The 18,975-nt window shown below is 36.7% G+C and overlaps 1 protein-coding gene and 1 pseudogene across 6 annotated transcripts in view; one reads left to right on the forward strand and one right to left on the reverse strand.

Moving 5' to 3' along the window:
- The window catches only part of CTNNA3 (catenin alpha 3), a 1,202,853-nt gene that overhangs the window by 174,801 nt on the left and 1,009,077 nt on the right, over positions 1 to 18,975 (forward strand). The window lies entirely within an intron of this gene.
- On the reverse strand, positions 11,011 to 11,558 carry LOC311632647 (peptidyl-prolyl cis-trans isomerase A-like; annotated as a pseudogene). The gene has a single exon. The product of its transcript is annotated as a peptidyl-prolyl cis-trans isomerase A-like (transcript).

The raw sequence follows: 18,975 nt of genomic DNA on the forward strand, positions 1-18,975 counted from the left end.
CCCATTGTGCACCGCGAGACCACGGGCAGATGGCTGGAACCGCAGGAGGCCTGGATGCTGTTATTGTGCACAGAGGACATCGGGACAGAAGCCACACAAAGCTGGCCTTGTTCTGGTAGCCTTTCACATCCAAAGAAACAACAACGTAGCAACTAAAACAATTCAAAGAAAATTCATATCTTTACTACTTTGTCTTATCAGGCAGCCAAAGGAGAATTATTGCATAGAACCAAGTAAAGCTGTCTTAGATGTCTTTTTTCTCATTCCCTCATTTTCAAACTCTCACACCTGCAGCAGCTACAGAATGTCTCCTGTTCCATTGTAAGCACTCAGAGGGCTCTTTCTCTAACCGGTCGTACAGGCCCCCTATGTTTCTTCCCTTTGCTTTCTGGCTTAGAGTTTTATTAAATGGGATGAACCTGGCCTCTGGGGCCTATCTTAGTGTCCCGTCCCCCCCCCACCCCCCCCACGTACCGTGAGCCTGTGTAATGGACGAGGGCCTGGGTTGTTAAACATTAATCTGTTCTCTTAGAGCAGTGGTCGGCAAACTCATTAGTCAACAGAGCCAAATATCAACAGTATAAGATTGAAATTTCTTTTGAGAGCCAAATTTTTTGAACTTAAACTTCTTCTTTTTTTTTTTTTTTTTTTTTTTTTTTTTTTTTTAATGGTATAAAGACAGTCTATTCAGCAAATGGAATTGGGAAATTTTAGATACATGGACAAAAATGAAACTAGACCAACTTCTTACACCATATACAGAAGAATAAACACAAAATGGGTTAAAGGCTTAAATGTAGGACTCAAATCCATAAACCTCCTAGAAGGAAAGACAGCCAATAAAATCTCTTACATTTCTCTCAGCAATATATCTGATGACCTATATACTCTTGAATATATATCAGAAATTAAAAAGATTTTGAATGGCAAAGAATAGGATCAACAAAATGAAAAGGTAATCTACTGAATGGGTGAAGATATTTGCTAATTATACATATGATAAGGTGTCAATATCAAAATTAAAAAGAAGTCATACATATCAACACCAAAACAAAAGTTAAAAAAATAAAATTAAAACAGATTTTGTGCACTAGGCCACTAGTACCATATACAATGGAATATTACTGGGCTATACAAAATAATGAAATATTGCCATTTGCAGTAGTATGGATGAACCTAGATGGCATTATACTAAGTGAAGTAATTCAAATTAAGAAAAATATAATGAGCCGAGGTCGGTTTGGCTCAGTGGTGGAGCATTGGTCTGCGGACTGAGGGGTCCCAGGTTCGATTCCGGTCAAGGGCATGTACATCAGTTGTGGGCACATCCCCGGTAGGGGGTGTGCAAGAGGCAGCTGGTCGATGTTTCTCTCTCATCGACGTTTCTAGCTCTCTATTTCTCTCCCTTCCTCTCTGTAAGAAATCAATAAAATATATTTTTTAAAAAAGAAAAATATAATGATTTCACTAATATGTGGTATCACCATATGTATGAACAAACAAAATAGAGACAGACTCATAGATACAGAGAACAAACTGAACTTCTTCTAATGCCACTTCTTCAAAATAGACTTGCCCAGGCTGAGGTATTTTGTGGAAGAGCCACACTCAAGGGGCCAAAGAGCCGCATGTGGCTCGCAAGCCGCAGTTTGCCGACCATGGTCTCCGAGGATGCAGAAGATTATACCTAAACATATAACTCATTATTTTTTCTTTTATTTCAGGACAATAAAAACCAGACCTATGAAAATATTGTTGCATATATTGTGTGAATGACCAATGGAGATAGTTGTTTACTAGCTCACATATGTTTTTAAAAACGATTTGGAGAAATCACCCAAACTTCCGTATACCAAGGATAACTATTTCTCTTAAGCAATGAAAATAAGCCCTTTGGAAAATAATAAACCCTATAAGTGATATATTTTCCTATTTCAAGTTGACTACTAAACAGAGCAAAATAGATAGCTCATCACAGGGATGTACAACTCACTTTGTCTTCACCTTTTTCTTCTTCTTCCAAACAATGTTTAATTTATGCTAATTTGCATTTTATGTGTTCATATAAGCTACTCTATATGCTTCTGGTACAGGTAATGTATAAATATATAAATAATGACTAGAGCAAGACAGCAATGCCTTTTACTCAAGTGAAGATTTATCTTAATTCTGTAGAATTTAATGGTGCAAACAGTAAAGAGTCAGTTAGTGGTTCTTAGTATTAGAGCATCAATCCTGACTGAGACAGTGGGTCTGACCTAAGGCGGAGCAGGCATCCTCTAGCAGCCTGAAGAGAAAGTTAAGAACACTGCAGATTATTTTTACCTCTACATTGTCGACATCTTGGATTTTAGTGAACATGACTGGTTCATTCAGAGTGGCTTCTTTTTGCTTTGTTCATTACGGTCAATGCTTTGCATGCTGCTGCCATTTAGTGGAACTCACTATGTATCTACTGACTGATCATATATCAGAACTTATTGTTAACTGATCATTGAATCCCAAAATATATGTGTCATATCTGTAATTAGGTTAATGAGGTTAAATGGAGTGAAAAGTCCTAAAAATTCAAGGACTTATTCTAGATTTTATTCTTTTTCTATACTATCTTTTAAGTTGGTTTTTGGTGCCAAATAAATTATCAGGTAACACTTGTGACAAGATCTCACCTGCAAGAATATTAATTTGCGATTAGTCAAATGAATGTAAATCCCAACGTTGCTTTTTATCAGTATCGCCTCATCTCTCTGAGCTTTAGTTTCCTCATCCATAAAATGGGCAAGGCAATCATTTCTTTCCAGGACTGTTTGAGGATTAAAGAGCATAATGCATATAAAGCTGGGCTAGGTCCAGAACAAAGTAGCTTCTTTCATCTTCCTGTTGACTATAAAAGTGAAGAAATAAATTGGATTCCATATTTAAGGATGAATTAAGAAAAATTACAATTATTAAAAATTAAGGGAAGTCAAATGAATTAAGACATGTAATAAGACTAGTAAGAAATACAATCTCAAGACTTAGGTGAGAAGTTCATGCTTTTGCCATTACAGTACACTCTCTCCTTACTGAGGCATTTACCTGTAATGTATAGAGCATATAGAAAAGCAGATGGGTCCGCTTTATCAGGTGAGGGGAGCTACGTTGCCAGGAAGCTCGTGACTAAGTGTTGAGCTGAATTTCAGTAGTTCTTACAAGCTACGGTTTTTCTGATATAATTTCTATCACATACCTTCATTACTTCATCTTCAGTCTATTCTTGTTTTAATTATTACTTTAAATGTGTTTATCATGCATTGCTTTCAATCTTTTAAAATATTAATTGATAAAAATAAATTGATAGCATTTCTTCAGATAGGTTTGGTCATGAGGGGGACTGGGGGACAATGGGGAGATAAGGACACATATGTAATACCTTAATAAAGAAAAAAAATTAAAAAATAAATTGATAGGAAAATTGATCAAATAAATGCAGTTTCAATAAAAAATTTATTTTGTGTGCCACGTGAGCACTGGGACTAACAGGAATCAATACCTGGGTTCTGTATTGGCAAGAATCCTTCGGTTATGGAAGTTACTACGCTGTTTTCAATAGACGTTTTAAGAGTTAGCGAGACAAAACATCCGGGAAAACTTCAGAATCAGATAGCTGACAGAAACTCCCCTTCCTTAACTGTGTTCAGTTTAAGCTAATTAAAAAGTTAATATGAAAGAAACTAATGCTGGCTTTTGATGAACTGTCAGTGGAGCAGCTTCTGTGGGCAGGGGCTTTCTGATGATGTTTTTTCATTGGATGTGGTTTATTTATTTATTTATTTATTTATTTATTTATTTATTATTGTTTAAGGTATTACATGTCTCCTTTTCCCCCCAATTAACACCCCCTCCCCCGCCACTCTCACCCCCAAGGGCAAGCAAACCCCCACCACCCAGTGTCTGTGCCCGTTGGTCATGTTAATATGCATGCTTACAAGTCCTTTGGTTACTCTCTAACCCAGCCTCTCCCCGCCATACCCTGAGGTTGAACAGTCTGCTTAGTGCCACCTACGGTCTTGTCTCTGGATCTATTTTTGTTCATCAGATTATGTTGAGCATTATATTCCACATATGAATGAGACCATGTTTTAGTTATCCTTCTCCGACTGGCTTATTTCGCTTAGCATAATGCTCTCCATCCATGCTGTTGCAAATGGTAAAAGTCCCTTCTTTTTTTATAGTGGCATCGTATTCCATTGTGTAGATGTATCATAGTTTTTTAATCCACTCATCTGCTGATGGGCATTTAAACTGTTTCTAAATCTTAGCTATGGTAAATTGTGCTGCTATGAACATAGAGGTGCATATATCTTTTCTGATTGGTGTTTCTGGTTTCTTGGAATATAGTCCAAGAAGTGGGATTAAGTGGGTCAACTGGCAGTTCCATTTTTAACTTTTAGAGGAAACTCCATACTGTCTTCCACAGTGGCTGCACCAGTCTGCATTCCCACCAGCAATGCACGAGGGTTCCATTTTCACTGCATCCTCAGCAGCACTTGTCATTTGTTGATGATAGCCATTCTGACAGGTGTGAGATGGTACCTCATTGTCATTTTGATTTGCATCTCTCTGATGATTAGTGGCTTGGAGCATGTTTTCATGTGTCTCTGGGCCTTCCTCATGTCCTCTTTCAAAAAGTGTCTACTTAGGTCCTTTTCCCTTTTTTTGATTGGATTATTTAGTATCTTAATTTTGTTAAGTTATATGAGTTCTGTGTAAATTTTGGAGATTAAACCCATATTTGAAATAGCATTGGCAAATATTTTTTCCCATGCAGTGGGCTTTCTTGTTGTTTTGTTGATGGTTTCTTTTGCTGTGCAGAAGTTTTTTATTTTGATTAGTCTCATTTGTTTATTTTCTCCTTAATCTCCATTGCCGTAGGAGCTGTATTGGTAAAGATATTGCTATGATATATGTTTGATATTTTGTTGCCCATGGAGTCTTCTAAGATTTCTGTGGTTTCTCATCTTATATTTAAATCCTTTAACCATTTTGAGTTTGTTTTTGTGTACAATATAAGTTGGTGATCTAGTTTCATTTTTTGTGTGTGTATCTGACCAATTTTCCCAGCACCATTTATTGAAGAGACTGTCTTGACTCCATTGTATTTTCTTGCCTCCATTGTCAAACTTATCCTCCTCAGACTATTCCAGAAAATTCAAGATGAAGGCATATTTCCAACCTCTTTCTATGAATCCAGCATTACCCTAATTCCAAAACCAGATAAAGATGCCACAAAGAGAGAACTACCAGCCAATGTCCTTGATGAACATAGATGCTACAATCCTCAACAAAATTCTAGCACATTGGATCCAACATTACATTAGGATGTGGTTTATTTTAAGTAAATGAATATAATAATTTAAAATAATTCATTTACTTAAACCAAACTAGTTACTAAACAGCTTCCAATGAACATGTGAATATGGTGGGTAGCTTACAGCTGGGTAGCAGTATTGTTCTGATTATCCCCACAGAAAGGAAAAAGCAAAGGAAAACATGGCTGAAGGGCAGTGATTGCTGGGCAGGGCTTCCCATGTCAAGAAGGGCTGGAGATGCCACTTCTGAGTGGCACCCGATGCTGGCAGTTCCTCCTTTGAAAGTGCTTATGAGGAAATGGTAAATCTGTAGAATTTCCATATGTCTGTTTTGCATGTAATTTCCATAGGCAGTGAGTGCACAAGTAAGAGGAGTTAAAATGTACTCTGTTTTATCTCAAAGGCTTTCTGCAGGGAGGAAGGCAGTGGTATGTGGAGGGGGTGGCATATTTAGCTGAAGCTTTGGCTACATCTTCCAATTAACCTCTCACAATTTTTAGAGCTACATCAAGTAGCTGTTGACCTTGTTTTATTGGAAAGATTTATAGTGCACAGAGAAAGGGAAATAAATCTCAAGAGATTATTAAAGTTTCTTTTTTATTTTCAGAAGGCTGTGAAACAAAGTGCCAGATTCTTGGTTATGGAGCGCCACATAGATTAGAATAGAAGGGACAGTTAATGCATACTAGGAAGATTTTAAGAAGTAGGCGATTGAATTTCTAGACCAGGTTTTGCCCCTAAATTGCGTTGTGACCCTAGGCAAGTCTGGGTTTTGGTCTTTTTAGATTGCCTATCTTTGGAATCTAAAAATTCTATGCAAGTCTTTTATTATTATGATTCAGATGATTCTCCTTGAATTTTTAGTGTTTTTATGGGTGAGAGATTGAAATATTTGTCCGTATACTTACAATATTTTAGAGATCTCCAATTTATATCTGTAACATAGTCTGAAACAGGAGAACTAATTGCTTCATGAAACTATGAGCCCTGGGAGGTGGTCAAACAGAGGAGAGAAATTCCTTGGATCTGTGGCAGTGGGGGCTTGATGTCAGTTAATTGATTTATTCAAGGTTTTAGGATTCAGTAAAAATCACTAGTTTTTGGCATGATTCCTCTTAGTGACCTCTGCTAATGCACTTGACTATCTAAAAAGTGAAAAGCGAAAAAGAAAGGTGAACATGAAGCAGCCCCTTATTTTTTTTTTTTTAATTTTAATTTTTAAATATATTTTATTGATTTTTTTTACAGAGAGGAATGGAGAGGGAGAGAGAGTTAGAAACATCAATGAGAGAGACACATTGATCAGTTGCCTCTTGCACACCTCCTACTGGGGATGTGCCTGTAACCCAGGTACATGCCCTTAATCAGAATCAAACCTGGGACCTTTCAGTCCGCAGGCTGACGCTCTGTCCACTGAGCCAAACCGGTTTCAGTGAAGCAGCCCCTTAAAACATTTCCCTTTAAGATGGAAAATTAAGTAATTGGCTCTTGTTATAGTAGTTGCTTGCCCACCTACCCAAATCATATCACTTCTCTAAGACCAGTTTCTGGCTCTCATTACTCATGAAGTCTTTCTTATGTATTGCAAAATACCTTCATCTTCCTGATTGCCCTTGGCACTCATTAGCAAATGTTGAAACATCTGTTGTAATAACTATATACTACTCATTTAGAAACTTAAATATATCAAACTTTCCCCGAGTTACAGGAAATTGGTCTTTTAGTATTCGATGAGCCTGGCAGAGGTCATAACATATATTCCCTCTCACCCATCACATGCAGTGTTCTGGGGACTAACTTAATGAAAATCTGTTGAATTAGCTTCAACAGCCCATCAAAAGGGCCACCTTTGCAGTCCTGCCTCTCACCCTCTAGTTAATCCCTAGGCAAATTCTTTTGTTCATTAAATCATCTTTTGTCAAATGTTTCTACTTTACTTTCTTTTCCATTCTTCTTTCAGAGGCTCCAGATAGGTTCTTTCTTTTCAGATTTTCTAAGTAGGTTGAAAGATTTCATATTGTTCCCATTGTACTTCAGATTTTTTTTTTATATATATACAATACTTTATCTGGTCCATTATGAGTACAAATATAATCTAGAAATTGGTTCTTAAGGCCTCTCAGATTTCTACTACTTCATCTTCAGCACAATACATAACAGTAATACCTTGTCTGGAAATTGGGGTTCATTTGATAATAGCCATATTGCCTGTGTTTAGTGTTCTGTATGCTCCCCAGATTAATTTTGTGCTCCACTGAGGATTTATTGTTCTCTAAAGTCCTGGGTTTCTTACTTTAATCAAATGACTTGTATTAAACTTGGATCTGTCACATATTGACCATGTTTAAAAAAAAATAAAGTGACCAAGAGCCTTTAAAATGTGAACTGTTGTTGCCTGCTTTGCCTTTGGGAAAAGGAACATTTTGCTGTCCATCCTGTTCCTGTGATGATTTCTAACAGTTTCTTTCCTTACATGCTATATTCTTATTTGTATTTACATATAGTAATCCTTTTTTTTGTATAATGCCTTTCAATTTTTAAACACGTCCATGAGGATAATAGCATGTAATTATCAGTAGCTGCCCAGTGAATTAGGCAGGTGGGTAAAAGCCTCTGCATATTTCATAGGATGAATCAGGCTTATGGATAGGTTTTAAGTGACTTGCCCAACTAGGACTAAAACACAGGTGGTTCTGACTCCTACCTTACATTCTTTTAATTATAAAAGTGGCCTTTGAATGATGGTTAAAATATTAGAACATAATTATGCTGATAGTGAATTCATAATATTTCATTATACTGTAATTATAAACATACTTGAAAAATATTTTATGTATGTGTGTATGTGGTGAGTGCTGCTCACAAAAGGTCAAATCTTATATTTGGGAACCCTAGACATACGTTTTTAGGTGCCTTTTAAATGGTTGATGTGTAGTTAGCATATGTAGAGCAAAGAAACTCAACATTGACCATTGTGGGCAGATGACAAAGGAGTATGATGAATGGCTACAGAAATTCATCAGGTGCCCATTAGCTGACATGCATGTCATAATTGTTCAGTTACTTATTCGTAGCCCTAAATCCCCTAAGTAAATTGCCCCTTTATCCTACTAACTATGATGGTAACTAAGTAAACTTTAAAGAGCATAAAATGATCTATGAAATACACACCTTATTTTATTACACTTCATAGATGTTGCGTTGAAGTCAAGACCCTCCCCCAGTAAAAAAAGATTCCGACTTACTTGGTTGAGATACTGGGTTTCTTGCTATTTGAATCCCAAATTTGAACCTTATATTTCACCAACCCTCAAAAAGTTTGAAAACAGTTTATCTGGAATTTCTAGAATCTGTACTTTTAATGAGTTTACTGAGTGTTAGTCTAATCAGAATTTTATTTGGAAAGTATTGAGTTGAGAAATTCAGATTTACAGTATGAAATTACTTTAACTATAGCATTTACCTCTCGCTGTGATAAATGAAAAAAAACAACAGCAAACAAACCTGGAGACTTCAATTAGTCCCAACTCTTATCTATTCTGTGTCCATCCTGCTGGCTTCTCATGATCTTCTGAGTAGATACCTTCCTTTCTCTCCCTACTTGATGTTACACACACCTTTTACTTTCTAGTTCATCTGTTTTCCCTTTTAGCAGAAATCTCAGAAGTTAAATCTTTTCAGGTCCATTTGGAAATTTGAGTATACTAGTGGCCCGGTGTACGTATTCGTGCACATTGAAAGGAAATTAATTAGAAGAAAGATTCATGTGTTAATTAAATTACTGAAGAAATTACATGTCAAAATAGTATATAGTATTATAAAATTAAAATGTGTGCAATTGGAGCCAGTGAGAGCTTTATATGTATCATGCATGCACGAGTCAATATTTATTTTTAAATTGCTAGTGCACGTCATGTGTATCGGCTGGTCTGTCGATGAATAAATCATGATGTGGTTTACATTGAATGTCAACAAAAACAACCAAATTCACAATCGACAATGACAGATCAAAACACACGTGTGCAATTGGTGCCCTATATGTATTGTGCATGCGTGAGTCAACTTTTATTTTTAAATTGACAGTGTGTGTCATATGTACTGATCAGTCAGTTGGATGGTTGGTTGGTCACTTAGCCTTTTATGTATAGATTGCATCTACTGGGACTTATATAAAGTTCAGCAGGGTCCTTATTTAAGTACCAAGCAGAAATTTAAATTCAAGTATGTTAGACTGGTTTGGACATGTACTTCCCCAGGGGGAGAGGAGTGTATTATCTATGTACTGCATTGCAAACATGCCTCTTTCATTTTAACTGTAAGTCAAAGAGTCTTGAATTTATACCACCAGCTGGGATGGCTTCGTAGAGATCCAAAACCATCATACCTCTGGGTTCTAACGTCATCTCTGAGCTTTGACTTGTATTGAATTTCCTTTGTCAAGTCTGTAATATCACTGAAGGACCCCAGCCAGTTAGTCAAGAATGACTTTTCTTGCCAACATCCGAGCTTGTTCTCTGTAATTAAGCTGCTTTCCCAAATGTTCCCGGAAGAGTATCCAAGATTTTTCACTATGTTCGTCTCTGATCAATAGCTTTTTAGTTTGTCTCTCACTCTGTGATGAAAGAGGAGGTAGCTGGCCTACCAATTACTTTTGTTTCATTTCCTAAATTAGTATCTAACCATAGCACATTGTAAAGCAGAATGTGATCAGTGTGTCAATTATAGAGGCAAGTACCACCTTTTAAATTATCTACAGAGCCCCTTAAAGATAGATCTGTCCACTGAGATGTTAGGTTTTGCTTTTCTGACAAAAGGCACAGATGTGGTTAGTGTTAATGCTTTCTCCTGTATTTCTACGTTCTTCCTTGTACATAGTGTTAATGCTTACACCTGTAGCAGTTGTCCGACTGCTATGGCTCTTTGTGCTGTTCTACTGGGAGCAGCCATCCCTATGAATTTGATTTCAGGAAAATAAACTACCACTTTTTTTCAGGTTTTGTTAGCCAAAAAAAGCATTCCTAATTAACATATAATAGTCATTGAGGCAGAGGAGTATTATTCTTATTAGTACAGGATTTCTCAACCACAGCATTATTGATATTTTGTTAGACATTTTTTTTTTATTTTAGTGTGAGGTCTGTTCTCTGCATTGTAAGATTTAGCACCAATCCTGGCCTCTATTCAATAGATGGCAATAGAAACCTTAATACCTTTCAAGGTTTAGCTGATGGATAAGCAGTTTTTCTTTGGGAAAATGTTTATATTTTAAAGTCTTTATTTCTCTGTTTCTAAAAGACAGAACTGCTAGGAAAAGTATTCTTGGTTGGTATGTTTATTCTTTCAGTACTTATATCATACCATTCACTCCTGGCCTGCAAGTTTTATGCTAAAAAAATAAATAAATATCTGCTGATATCATTATGGGGGTTTCCTTATATATGGGGAGTTTCTTTTTTCTCTTGCTACTTTAAAAATTCTGTCTTGGGCTTTAGACAGTTTTTTTTTTAACTGTTTAGTTTTTATTTCATAGTCATAAAGTGAACTCTGCAATCCAGCTAGACTGAGAGGTGGTAAGGAAATAATGGAACCCAATAAATTGGCAAGACCACAAAGATTATGGAACATTCCAAGCACTTTGGGATGAAGGGGTGCTCCTGAGCTACGGAAGGAATGGTCTGGTGGTTAAGATAATACTCCAGTCAAATTTATTAGAGTTGTCCAAGTCAGCAATGGTGATCCTCTTGCTGCTCTTGCCATCCCTGGACCCAAAGCGCTCCATGGCGGTCACACGCTCCATGCCTTCTGTCACCTGGCCAAAGACCACATGCTTGCCATCCCACCACTCCGTCTTGGCAGCGCAGGTGAGAAATGGGGACCATTTGTGTTAGGTCCAGCATTTGCCATGGACAGGATACTAGGACCTGTATGTTTCAGGACGAAGTTCTCATCCTCAAATTTGTCCCCATAAATGGACTTGCTGCCTGTGCCATTATGGCATATGAAGTCACCACCCTGGCACATAAATCCCGGAATAATTCTGAGAAAGCAGGAACCTTTATAACCAAACCCTTTCTCCCCAGTGCTCAGAGCACAGGAGTTTTCTTCTGTCTTTGGAATTTTGTCTGCAAACAGCTTGAAGGACATGTGGCCCAAGGGCTCGCCCTCCATGGCGATGTCGAAGAACACGGTGGGGTTCACCATGGCTGGTCATGGGCGGTGTCTGCAAAAAAGCCTAGTCAGTTTTACTAGAATGTGTCATGAAGAGGGGCATTTTGGGTTAAAATGTAGGATTTATCTGTTAGCTGCACAAACGTGGATATCTAAATTCCTTCCCAGATTTGGAAAGTTTTTAGCAATCATTTAAATCTTTAAATAAGATTTCTGCTTCTTTCCCCTTTCTCTTTTCCTTCTGAGACCCTTGTAATGTGTAAATTATTTATTTTAATAAATTCTCATAATTCATGTAGGCTTTCTGAACTTTAAAAATGTTCTTTTTCATTTTTGTTCTGGATGATTTCAAATGAACTGTATTCTAGTGCACTATTGTCTTCCAGCAAAAATTCAAATTGATGTTTCTGGCAAGTTATGGGTGTCAGAAATACCTTTGTAGCCAGTTTGCTGACATCACTCCTCATTCAAGTTGCATTTTAATGATACCAAAAAGGAGGTACCAATATTCAGGAACAGATGGAACATATGAGGGATTTTATCATCTCCAGAAATCCTAGTATAATGGTCCTGAACGTGGGTTGGAGATAAGAAAATAGGATGAGATTAAGGAGATATAGTAGTGAAGGACAACCCTGAAAGTTAGAGTTCCCTCTGGTGACAGAGAAGTTGATGGAATTCTCCTCCTCCTCCTCCTCCTCCTCCTCCTCCTCCTCCTCCTCCTCCTCCTCCTCCTCCTTCTTCTTCTCTCCCCCCCCCCCTCCGGTAACAGAGAAGTTGATGGAATTCTTCTTCTTCTTCTTCTTCTTCTTCTTCTTCTTCTTCTTCTTCTTCTTCTTCTTCTTTTTAATATTTTCATTGATTTTAGAGAGGAAGAGAAAAGGAGAGAGAGAATGAGAGAGATTCATTGATCCACTGCCTCCTGCAACCTGGGATGTGCCCTTGACCAGAATTGTACCTAGGACCCTTCAGTCTGCAGACCGACACTCTTTACATAAAGTCAAACCAGCTAGGGAAGATGGAATTATTCTTGATAGTCTCCAAAGTCAGAAAGCTGTGAATGTTGTGGGGGAGGGGGCATATAGAGCCTCAGGGTTCTCTAACTCCTACAGATCATGATGTGGAGGCTGAGAGAGGGCAGTGTGACTTGGAAAAGATGGTCTGGGAATCCCTTTCACTGTGAATTATATACACAAAGTACTGAACTAACATTGAAATGGACGCAGTACAGCACGTGTGAAGAATAATGAATAATAGGATAAAGATAAAATACGCAACATTTAAGAATGTTTGCTAATCACCGTAGCTTTGTGCTATCATTACAAAATATCTTCAGTCACTCTACGTACTCAAGGTGACCTTTTCCATTAATGAGGTGGATTAAAGTCTACATTTTAGTAATATTAAAATTATTTTTGCCTGACTTTTTGTCAGGAACAATTATATTATGGAGGATGAACTCACCACAGGAGTAGAGGTAACAGCATTTCTTTGTGTCTGTATTATTAGGATAATTGTCAACTTAGTGTAAGATTCCTCCCCCCACATTGTTTTATTTTGTAAGGTTAGTTTAAATAAAACTAGGCAATATAACCGGTAAATTTGCGTCCTTTGCAATGTGCTGAAAGCCGGGAGATGAATGAGGACCTCACTATCAACTCTTTTTCTTCTACATAGCTCATGTAATCTGCTTGTCTTGTTTATAGTTGACATAGAGACAGAAAAGGCCCCAGTGTAATATCTGTTAAATATCAGTAAAGCTTCATTTCTTTCTAGTTTTTGATAAAAAATAAATGCAAGTAGTTCTATGTTTTTCTTACATCCAAGTGTCATGCCCTAATTTGATAATCATTGACAAGCTGATGTATGTTATTGTTAACAAGGAAGCAGGAATAAATGAATCAATGTTAGCCTGAAGATATCATTTGGAGAATAACTAAATTTTTAATTTCGAATTTAGTTAATTAAATTATTAAGTGTATGGGTCTAGAATTTGCATGGGTTTGCATAATCATTCACACATAGGTAGAGGAAAATTACCATTTCTTTTCAAATAAGAATTTGGTATCTTATATTACTATTGACATAGGTTATGGACAGCAGTCTCAGAAATCTCACATTGTTGCCCTAATTTAAACATTTGATTAACATTAAAATTAGTAATTAAAAGGGATCCACCCATTATTCTTAATATTTAAATCCAAGTTTGAAGAGAAAGTGATATTTTTTCTATAAATACTTTTCCTAACCTAATCTTATAAGATTTTTCACTTATTAATATGCTTTCTTTTGCTTGCATGCAGTTGCATTTTTTAGATGTATTGTTTTGTTTCATAAGTAACATAGTTGGTGAATATTAATTAGGCTGTTTAATAAATGTATTGTTTATTTCTGAAGAGATCTTTTGGCTTCTTACTATGTTAAGCTTTTAAATCTATAGCAGTAAGATTTTTCAAGTATCTCCTTTCTTTGTGTAGTTTTGTTTATTCTCCCGTTTAAAAAATGTAAATGAATAATTCAAGCTCCAAACATACAAATGGGTAATTCAGCCTAGATAGTTGCAGTATTTATCCTTGCAAGTTTGAAGGTACTGGTACTTATCACTGTAGTTGCTGGGTGCTCAGTAAAAGGATGCTAAAAATAATAAACTCAGCAATCAATTTTCTTTAATCTAAGTTCTGTAGCAACCATCTAGGAGGTAGTTGAATGTGGGAGAATGTGAAATGGTATGAAGGCAGTAGGTTCATTCATTTCCCAGGCCCATTGGTCAGTCTAGTTGGCTGAATTCATGTCCTTTTTCTACGTTGGTTTATTTTGTACATTTACTAGTGTTACTTTTTAAGCAGGTACATAATGCTTTGAAAGTAAGACTTTTATAATCCTTCTAATGATGGTGAAATTTGCTCAGGAAAGCTAGCCTCCTGCTGATTGTTATTGTAACAGGTTTGGAGGGCAGTGAGGACTGGTGCCAAGAATGCGATAAGGTGGTCTACTAGTCAAAAGATTTAACGGGAAATGCCGAGGGCTGCTTGATTTACCCTTCAAAGCTAAGTTCAGGTTTCTTCATTATAGTAGTCTTGTTTTGGGCAGCTGCCTGAGAGTCATTTTTCCAATAAAAACATCTTCTCCTGTGTTCCAGTCTTTGACAATGGCACTGGTGGTAAATTCTTGTAGAAATCATTTATCTTATTCATCCATTTAACAAATATTTATTGAGTTCCATGCAGTGTACTTGATCCTGGAAATACTATTAAAAAAAGCATGTTGCCTGACCTGAAGCAATGTAGTCTATCCTATCACTTAGGTCTTTTTATACGTGGCTCATCTTAATTGACTTTAGTCATTTAATGTGTATGGCTTATTTCTTAGCTTCTTAGAACAGTTCTCAGTTGTTGATAAAGATGCTTTGCTTATTAAGTGAGGCATTACAGGTAAATGTTAAGTTAAGCTTTTGAATTACTAGCATTCTTTCAGTTTATGCAACTTGCATAATAGGGTGATGCAATGGTATTTTTAGGCACATTGCTAAATGTTGCACCGCGTGAAAGTTTAGCGAGTTCTCTCTAATACTGTAATCCAATGGTTGTCACCCCAGCTACATAGTGGAATACTTTGGGAAGCTTTTATTTATATTTTTCCAGGCCTCACCCTAGGCCCATGGTCAGCAAACTGTGGCTCACAAGCCACATGCAGCTCTTTGGCCCCTTGAGTGTGGCTCTTCCACAAAATACCACAGCCTGGGCGAGTCTATTTTGAAGAAGTGGTATTAGAAGAAGTTTAAGTTTAAAAACTTTGGCCCTCAAAAAGAAATTTCAATCACAACTGTAATGGAGGTGGTAGTATCAATGAATGGACTTTTCAAACCATGCAGATTCTATTTGTCCCTGTTAGCGTTAGTCATCCCTGAGGGCAGATTTTAGGGGGTCCTTGGCTCCGGTTGATCCATTTTTGTTAGATATTCAGACTGACACTGTTCCCCTCTGCTCATCCCTGTACCCTGAGAACACTTCTATGATTCCACTTAAATTATTGTGTGCAAGTGTCTTTGTTCATGTCTCCCTCCTCTGCTCGTCTGTGCATTTTTTAAAAGTACATAATGGCATTCTTTTTCAACTCTGTTTACCAAGTGCCTAGCATTACTTAATACAGATTTGGTGAATTAAATTGCATCTGTTTTTCTGATGACCTTTTTCAGGAAATGGAATTTTGAGCTTGATTTCTGGTTGCTATTAAATTATTTTTTTTCTAGAAGAGTGTGTCAAAGTGTTTCAGAGAGTGCATTAAAGTCACCGCAGCTATCTTCCCAGGCCACATCTTTGCCTCTTGTTAGCAGACAGTGTTTATCATAGGAAATAGCTCCTTTGGGGTGGCTCATGGAGGCTTTCCTTCCAAAGTGAACATAGCAGGAAGTCAAAGTGCAAAGTTTGATAGCTTCTCCCAGAAAGTTAACTTTGCACTTTACTTATGAAAGGTATAATAATCTATTAACATGTTATATCCATTCAGGGGTGGTAAACAGCATCTGGGCCAACCACTTATGCTTTTAATAATCATGGTTTTATGCCATATATATATATATATATATATATATATATATATATATATATATATATATATATAAAAATTATGGCCTATTTTGTGGTTTACATACTCAGTTACATTATCTTATTTGTATATTCTACCCTGTGAAATGGTCTATAACATTTGGAAAATGTGAAGCTTTTCCTTATGCTTACTTTTATTTAAAAATGTAGTTTAATTTACATATAGTAAAATTTACTTTTGCAAAGTTTTGGTAAATGCACAGAGTGATATAGCCACCGCCACAATTAGAATACGTAATATTTACAACATTCCTCCCCCAGTAGTCCCTTATGCTATTTCTTTAAAGTCAGATCTTCCTCACCCTCAGTACCCTACAACCACTGATTTGTTTTGCATTTTCCAGAATGTGGTATGAATGAATGCAATCACCTACTATTTAGCCTTTTGAGTCTAGCTTTTTGTCACTTAGCAAAGCTCATTTGAGATTCAGCCATTTGTTGCAGGCGTTGTTTATTGCTGAGTCCTTTTTCATGGTGTGAGTGTATCACTGTCCATTCTCTATCCGAGGGACATGTAGCTTTTTATAGCTATGAATGAAGCTGATATAAATGTTCACATACCCTTTTTTTCTTTTATGAACAGAGGATTTGACTTCATCTAGAAGTACATTTTTTTGGATTGTATACTATGTTTATGTTTAATTTAAACAAGGAAACCATATTCCATGGCGGTTATAGCGTTTTACATTCTCACGAGCAGCCTGTGGGAATTCCAGTTGCTCTGCATCCTCACCAGCACTGGGTGTTGTCTGCTTCACGTTAGCCATTCCAATCGATGTATGGTGGTGGTAAAGGGTTTCTCAGTCATCTTGGCTAACTCCCTTTGTTGTTGTTGGTGGATTTAAAAAAAATATATTTTATTGATCTTTCACAGAGAGGAAGGGAGAGAGATAGAGAGCCAGAAACATCGATGAGAGAGAATTATCGATCAGCTGCCTCCTGCACACCTCCCACTGGGGATGTACCCGCAACCAAGGCACATGCCCTTGACCGGAATTGAACCCGGGATCCTTCAGTCCACAGGCCGACACTCCATCCACTGAGCCAAACCGGCTTCGGCTGTTGGTGGGTTTTAATTATCTATAAACAAATGTTTTTTCTTATTTCACTTTGTTGATCATTAACACAGAGACTTTTATGTCTGTATTCTTAAGTTTAATGCTGGTATTGCAGGCAACTGCTTTAGTCCATTTATTGGGGAAAACTCAGTGCTATGAGAAAGCATAGGTATTGTGTACCGTATGTTAGAATTGAGCTTTTATGATGTCACATTAAATAAAAGCTAAATGATCCCCTCTTAAAGCATATACCTGCAGCCCCCCTCCCTCCTGACAGCTATCAGCCAGTTCTCTGTACCTACGAGTATGTTTCTATTTTGCCTGATAGTTTATTTTACTCTAGGAGTTGGTGTCTTCATTTCTAAATTTTCTCACTTTGCAATAAGATGCTAAATAACCACCATGGTTATTATTTTAAAATGCTGGGGCTGATGCACAGTTTTGTTTCTGTTGACATTCTAAAGGGAAAATCACATATGACAATATCCATTAGATATATTTTTCCTTTGCTAAGTGAAGTATTTATTTACTAAAATATTTCATTCTATTTATAAAGCTATTTATTTAAAACACAGCCTTTTGACTTGTATACATGCATATAAGTGCAACCAATGGACACAAAACTCTGGGGAGGGAGGGGATGTGTGGGAGGGAGGGAGGGGGTCAAAAAAAATCAATAAAATATATTTAAAAAAACAAAAAACAAAAAAAAAACACAGCCTTTTAAAAGTTGCTTAACAACCTGATACATTTATTCCATCGAAGTTCTGGAGGAACAGCAGTGGCAGGTGAATTGGGCTGGATGGGCCACAGTGAAGAGGAAGGCTTCGTAATGGAGCTGCCTGGGGCAGATCATGCCTCTCAGAGGCCCGGCTGAGACTGGGATCTGGCCCTGTTAAAGCGTGACAGGACTGCCAGTCAAGGGACCGTCCTTAAGAAAAGCAATCATTGAGTCACCTTTTGAATGTGACATGTTAATGTGCTGACCGTTTTGAAGTGGATCTCGGCATGAACATTGCCTGGACAACTTTATTCATTTAGACCAAGTCTAAGGAGATTTCAAAGCACTTCAGGAAAGGCCAGAGATATTTGACAAAATTTTAACCTTATTTTCATTGATTATTTTTATCTTAGAATATTCTGATACATTATTTAGACATAGTTCAAAGTGAAATCTGGCTTGTAAAAAATGTAATAAAGCTATAAGTTCCTTACCCCTTGTTAGATATTACAATCCATCTGTGCCAATTTACACAGACACTCCTATCTTAGCAAAGATTCCAAATCACCTCTTAGCTTTTTTAAACATTAAATGGCTGGTTTTAAACTGGAACTATGACTAAAGTCAGGTCCTTAATACATTAATGAACAATATTTTTATTAAGCATTTAAGTACTTAGAGATATAGAAGGAAAACTGAAATCACACATCTTTTAACATGTCTATTTGAAGATAAATAATGTATTTCTTGGGCTGATGTGAGAAAAAAAGTTTTGTCATGTGTTACCATAGGGAATAAACATATTCAAACTGAACATTTTTTTATTATAAATTTCTAAATCAATCAAAACAAAACATCTTCATCACTAGGTGATGGCTAGAGCAGCCGTAATTGCTTAGAGATTTGTCATATCTGATCTATTTTCATTCTAAGAGAGCTCACATCTAATAACGGCTATTTCAACGTAAGCATATTTGTTTTCATAAAATTTGTAAATTGGAAATGTGGCCATTGTCTAAAACAGAAACTAGCAGAAAAAAACCCCAACTTAATGCAATTCTTTTTTTTATTTT

This window comes from Pipistrellus hanaki (assembly GCF_964339955.1).
Source record: "Pipistrellus hanaki genome assembly, chromosome: 14".
Classification (NCBI taxonomy): Eukaryota; Metazoa; Chordata; class Mammalia; order Chiroptera; family Vespertilionidae; genus Pipistrellus; species Pipistrellus hanaki.